General features: G+C 34.1%; 1 long non-coding RNA gene across 7 annotated transcripts; it reads right to left on the reverse strand.

Moving 5' to 3' along the window:
- Positions 1-1,953: 1,953 nt before the first annotated feature.
- Positions 1,954-5,108, reverse strand: LOC122056465. 7 transcript variants are annotated; one of them, XR_006133174.1, is made up of 5 exons: positions 4,784-5,108; positions 3,549-4,701; positions 2,759-2,836; positions 2,255-2,432; positions 1,954-2,031 (listed from the first exon to the last, which is right to left on the reverse strand). It is a non-coding gene; the product is annotated as an uncharacterized LOC122056465 (long non-coding RNA). The 7 variants fall into 7 exon arrangements; XR_006133175.1 differs by having other exon boundaries at positions 3,549-4,105; positions 4,784-5,104; XR_006133177.1 differs by having other exon boundaries at positions 3,549-3,901; positions 4,784-5,103.
- Positions 5,109-6,172: the final 1,064 nt, after the last annotated feature.

Raw genomic sequence — 6,172 nt, forward strand, 5'->3', positions numbered from 1 at the left:
CAAAGTGTATGAGCGACCAGAGATACTTCTAGGAGACAAAAGCTAAGGTTGAGGTGACGAGAGCGTATGGGAAACCGGAGATTCTTCCAAGTGACAAGTAGAAGACGAGATCCAATGATATAAGCGAGACAGTCAAGATCAGATTTGACCATGCTCCAAGTGATTGAAGGGTTGTCAGTTGATCAGAGACCATGAATGATGTTAACTATCATATAATAGTTGTAGCCATGTCAACAACTTCCAGGCAACTGGGAGATTCCAGTCGACTAGAACTTACCATGTCAACAACTAAAGAAGAGCTATAAAAGGAACTTCAAGGCAAACCTTTCATATCAAACTTTTTTATCTTGGTGTTACTCTAATTGTGCTCTTTGTGCTCCCTTGCTTTTTACGTTGCGACGATGACACACTGCAACTCCTAAGCTTCAACTATGGTTGGCAACGTCAGAGTGTTTATATTTCATTCTTTTTTGTTGTTATATTATTGTTAGTTTGTACTTATTTTTTATAGATTTTTTTTTGTAAAGTTATTCCATCTCTAGAATTTTTCTAGAAATGAAAAATTAAATATAAGAATCATTTGTTTAATTGTTGTGTGTGTCTTCTTTTTGCTCAAATCTTGCATGCCCTGTTAGAATTGTTGACTAAATCTTGCATGGTCTGTTGAATGAAACTAAGTCTTGCATGTTCAATATCTAGCTATGTTTTTGTCTTGTAAACTTGCTTTACTTGATCTAATCGGTGCTAAGTTAATTTTTATTTATTTTCGTTGTGCTACTTAGTTTACTTTAGAAGTTTATAGTTATTCTCAATTATTTTAGCTCGTAAAATTTGTAAAGTTATTCATCTTGTATCCAGCATCAAGTTTAATCCTACATTAAGAAGATAGAAATAGGAAAAGGGTCGATAGAAATAGGAAAAGGGTCGACGAAGGAGGGAGAAAAGATCTACTCTAGTGATGTTTTCCTCTTCTTTGTTTAGCACTTTTACTAAAAAAGTCCTAAACGTTTTAGAATTTATAACTAGACCTTTTTTAATTTATTTATTTTCCAATGATATAACAACACCTATCTTAGATAATCCTTCTTCTTATCTTTCAAGCATGTCATATCACCCTTCAACATATTGTATCATACCTTTAGTCAACGGGTGTTTTTGTGTGATCTATCCTTGCAAACTTAGATACATACATCAAAAATTAAAGCAAGATCTATACTATAATAAATTTAGCTTTTCACGATGTACAATTATGTTATCCGTAACATACATCGTACGCTGCACAACTATAAACTATTAAAAATCATAAAACATCGATAGCGTACACTGCGTGCTACAGTTAAGAACATTCGTAACGCACACTGCACGATGCAATTAAGAGTAGTTACAGCACGTGGAGCACGCTATGGTTAAGAGCATTCACAACCCACACCGCACGCTACGGTTAAGAATATTCGTAGTGCACAGTACACGCTGCGATTAACAATATTCATAGCACACAATGCACGCTTTAATTAAAATATCATATAATTATCACTAAAATGAATTGTGATAATATCTAAAAACAACAAAATACAATCAAAATACAAATATATAATTTTTATTCATCTAATAATTATTTTACATAATTCACAAATTTCTGTAAATCAACTACAAAAATCAAGAATCACTAGCAATCAAATATTTGACTATCTACAGTATTCTAACACTATTTTAATCTAAGATGCATCCAAGAGTGTTCCAATGGTCACAAGTATTCGTGTCATTCTCAATACTTTCATCTTAGCCTTCAATTCCAGTTTCATATTTATGATATGATGTTGAAAAATTATGACCAGCCTCAATGTCTTCATCTCCAGCTTTCCTACCCCACTCCATCATGAACCACAGTATATTTATTCTCTTGAGTGTTATCTTTTGAAGTATTTCCATTTTCAAGCTCCTCCATCCTTTCTAGTTCTTCTATCCTTGCCATAATTTGAGCATATTCTTCATCTTCATCAAGCTTTTGCAGATTTTTTGTCTTGCACGAATCTGAAACAGCATTATTAATTTTCATAGAAATGTTTAAAAAAGGGTAGCTGTGAAGCAATGTAGTAATAAGTGTAATTTTATATTTATGTTTAAAAAAGTACATTGGTTTAGTTGATGGAACATATAATTTATTTTTGATATAACAATCATAGAAATAAACTAGCATGTTAAACATATGACCACGTGTGTTAAAAAAGAAATAGAAAAAGGAGGAAGCACATACAACTTCACAGTGGATGACATTTTCCAGATGTCCCAAAGTTTTGTAGTTTGATCTTTACCATTCGATATTAGGTAATGACCATCCCCACGGCTATCGATAAATGTAATGCCATCTAGATGACCTTCTCTAGCACACCTGTTGTTTTTTTTATTGCTGCAAAACACCGTCTGTTCCAAACCTGAAGGATGTTTAACACATTTGATTTAATTATCCACCAAGTAAAAGAAAAGAAAAACTATTCTCAATGATCATAGTAATACCACAAGGAAATATTATATCTACTACAGGTACTTGACCGAGACAGTGCACTAGTGGAAAATTAGTAAAATTATAAGTTTGAATTCAAAGAGCAGATGTGTAGCTTACCGATTCATCATAGTGAGATGGAGCAATCTCAACAGAAAAACAAAGCAAAGTAACATTTTAGAGATGAACAGAAAAAACAACATAAGCATTTAATGTGGATGAGTGCCATTCTTGCAAGAAAGCATGCATAAAGCTCACCTTGCATGGATTATCATCACTACAAGAGAACAGGATCATAACTGTCCTATAAGCAAATGAGACTGTATTCACATCATCCTACAGAAGAACAAAAAATACTTCAGAAGAAATGTAAATGAACAAATACTTCACAAGAATACTGAACTTGAGAGGATAATTTGTTCAAATTGACGACATTAGAACATCTATCAGGGAAGAGCGTGATAAAAAATAAGAAAGAAATTATGGGGACAAAAACTCAGTGATAATATTTATATAATAAACACATTTTGTCATACTGAATGAGCTCGAAGGCGCAATGCTAACTTGTTTGCTTCCAGATCATATACATATATCGAGTTGGTGCTGCTTCAAGCAACAACCTCTTGGCCATCAGTTGAAAATTTTATTGAATATGTATTAAAGATTTCTCCATCACCACCAGAAAAGTCCAAAGCTTCATGAATCTTTTGTATTCAGAGAGTGCTTTCATTATGAAATACTCCAGTTGAGAATACTACAGCTATATACAAAAGAGGAGCTATCACTACAGTAATAACAAGCACTCTAACATAGGTTGGAAGCGCTTTATATACTCTGAAATGTTTTAGAGGAAAGATTATAATCAGTGATAAGAAAACAAGTTCACTTGTTCATCCAGATGCAACAAATCTTCCAAGAGTTTGTTTATAAGAAAAGTAAAGAGATAAACCCCCACCCAAGTTGGGAAGGCAGACTACTAATCCAATACTTTGGTTGTAACTTCTAAGGCCCTTATCTTTTAGATAAATCATAGAAACAATTCCTCAACCTTGTACTTTTTGCAGATGGCCACTATCTCAGGGAGCTTGCAGAACTCCCCTTTCATACTGTAAATCCCCTCACAATGATCATGATCTTCCTCCATGGTTCGTGAGCAGTTCCAGGTTGCCGCTTCACAATCTACTCCCTCAACACCTCTTCCAAGTGCGATGGGCCTATTACTTCAATTTTTCTTTGTTTTCTCAGAAACAACTCTCATGAAATAGAATACAATCCAACAAGCATTTCAGCGAACATCTCATGCTCACTGTTGTGATGGAAGACCTGGACTGCGGCTCCAGATGCTAGAGCACCATTGACGATCAAGTTGTGGTTGAATGAGTCACTGATGACCAAACCTCCCTGAAACAAAATCAGTCTGATTAAGAAAACAACAATAAGTTTCAAGGGAACACACACAAAAAAGGAGGATGGCACAGATCTCTCCAGTCAGAGTAGGAATTATGAAAGAGTTTGTGACGTATCCCATGGCGAAGGTGATGGCCACCGGTTTACCCATGAATCTTGTAAATAAATCCTCAAGCTCAGAGTACATCTTAGTCATCCCTGATATATTTGGCAGTTAAATCCACAACATAAACGGTGTAATAGTTATTTTGTTATCTTATTTTTTAATGAAAACAAAGGAAAATTATACCTGCATCAGCTCGAGCACTGCAAGAGCTTATGATTAAAAAAATTGTTTAGTGATTAACCTATCAGAGTGTGTTTGTTCTTAAAAAAAATTATACACTACTAACTCTGGATTCCGCTGCAACGTTGTTTTTTAAGTACAAGCATCCTCTTCCCTTGAGTGTTTAGTGATTAGCCTCTAAAAATACAATATGGATATGCAAAAAAGAAGAAGATGACTTGTGGCCTTGCAACAATTGTGCATCAATTATAAACTCATTACAATGTAACAGAATAAGAATCAGTTCATCTCGATCAAAGTAAGATCTAGATCTGAAAATAAGTCCAAATGATCTAACAAAAATGAAGATACAATAGTAAAAATTACTAACTCCATCAAGTAATTCCAAGATAAAACAAAGTCGAAACTCAACTTCCAACCATAAAGTTTTAAAGCATAAGGAGACGAGGTCAGGAAAATTGCCGAGTACACGCTCCTTGATTTATCAACAGACATGGATAGAAACAATCTAAAGAAAAAAAAATATATGCAAAACTCAATTTTTTTCCCAACAACATGGATATATGGTCTCAGAAAGAGTGAAATCTTACTTCTCCTGCTCACCAATGGCGCCGCTAGGGGTGCGTATGCCGGAGATGTGGGGTGAATAGGGCACGGAGGAGGGGGAGGGAGAATAGGCCATGTATCTTCTAGAATCCATCCATCCGGCGAGATCGGCTCCAGATTCCTACAAAGCGCGGCAATCGGGCGGTGGATTGCCGAAGAATCTCGATCCCCCCACAGTTGAGCGACCGCAGTGGCCCGCGGAGAGGGGTTCGCCAAAGACAAATTGGACGGAGATTTTCAGCGGAGAGGGAGTTTAAGGTTTCTGCCGGCAAAGAGAGGTCCTGGCTCATTTTTTTCGTGGTCAGGGATGCTTGACTTGCATATTTACGGTCGGATCATCATCATATTCTAATAGTAAATAATTGTGATTTTTTTTGGGTTAATCACCTCTATCAATTTATAGTTTTTATTTAGAGCAGTCCGAGGTCATCCGGAGGATATTCTCGTTCGGTGCCCAGTAATCTGACAATTTATCCACCGCCCTCTCCGAATAAAAATTATAATTTGGTGAAGACGATGAACCCAAGAAAAGATCACAACAATTTATGATTGGATCGCGTTAGGGTGGGAAAGAAATCGATGAGAGGGGTTTGCGAAGGATTTTAGAAATAAAAAATTGGTGAGAGGGGAAAAAAACGCGACAGATTTTGGAGAAAAAAAAAATCAACGAGCGGGAAAGAAATTTGTAATTCTTAAATTTTAAAAAATTATTAATAACATATTTTTTTTTTACATACTGTTAATATTTTGATAATATTTATTAGCATACACGTCGTAGTATATTAATATTAATAGTGCACTCCGAATACTGTTAATATTAAATTTTAACAACAAATTCTGTATGTTATAAAAAAATTTATTGATAATATAATTTTTCTGCACGTTATTATTTGTATAACTATTATAACATCTGTAGCGTATTTAATTGGAGACATCGTAAAAGTTATTATTAACGACACATCCTAACTGTGTATGTTGACGTTATACTGTAGAAAGTAGAATAATAAATTGGAGGTAGCTTTTTTACACAAGTAAACTAGGTTTAATATAATTCAAACTTTAGCTTTGGACTCTGTAAATGAAGGGAAGGTGCGAGAGAGTGTCTTTCATTTATACATTTTCCTAATATGTAAAATTATGAATATAAATTAGTCATGTTGTCTAAAACTCATTGTTGGATTATTGTCCATTTCATTTTCACACAAGGAATTTTTAGTTTGACTTTCTATTACAATTTTAGTTCTATAATTTTTCTTTTATATAAATATTTTCAGTTTTATTTTATTTTATCGGGATTTATATTTCATATATTTTGTATATATTTTACAGATTTAATTTTTATATAGTTTTGCAACTATTTTTTATTTTTATAG

This window comes from Zingiber officinale, chromosome 3B (genome assembly GCF_018446385.1).
Source record: "Zingiber officinale cultivar Zhangliang chromosome 3B, Zo_v1.1, whole genome shotgun sequence".
NCBI lineage: Eukaryota > Viridiplantae > Streptophyta > Magnoliopsida > Zingiberales > Zingiberaceae > Zingiber > Zingiber officinale.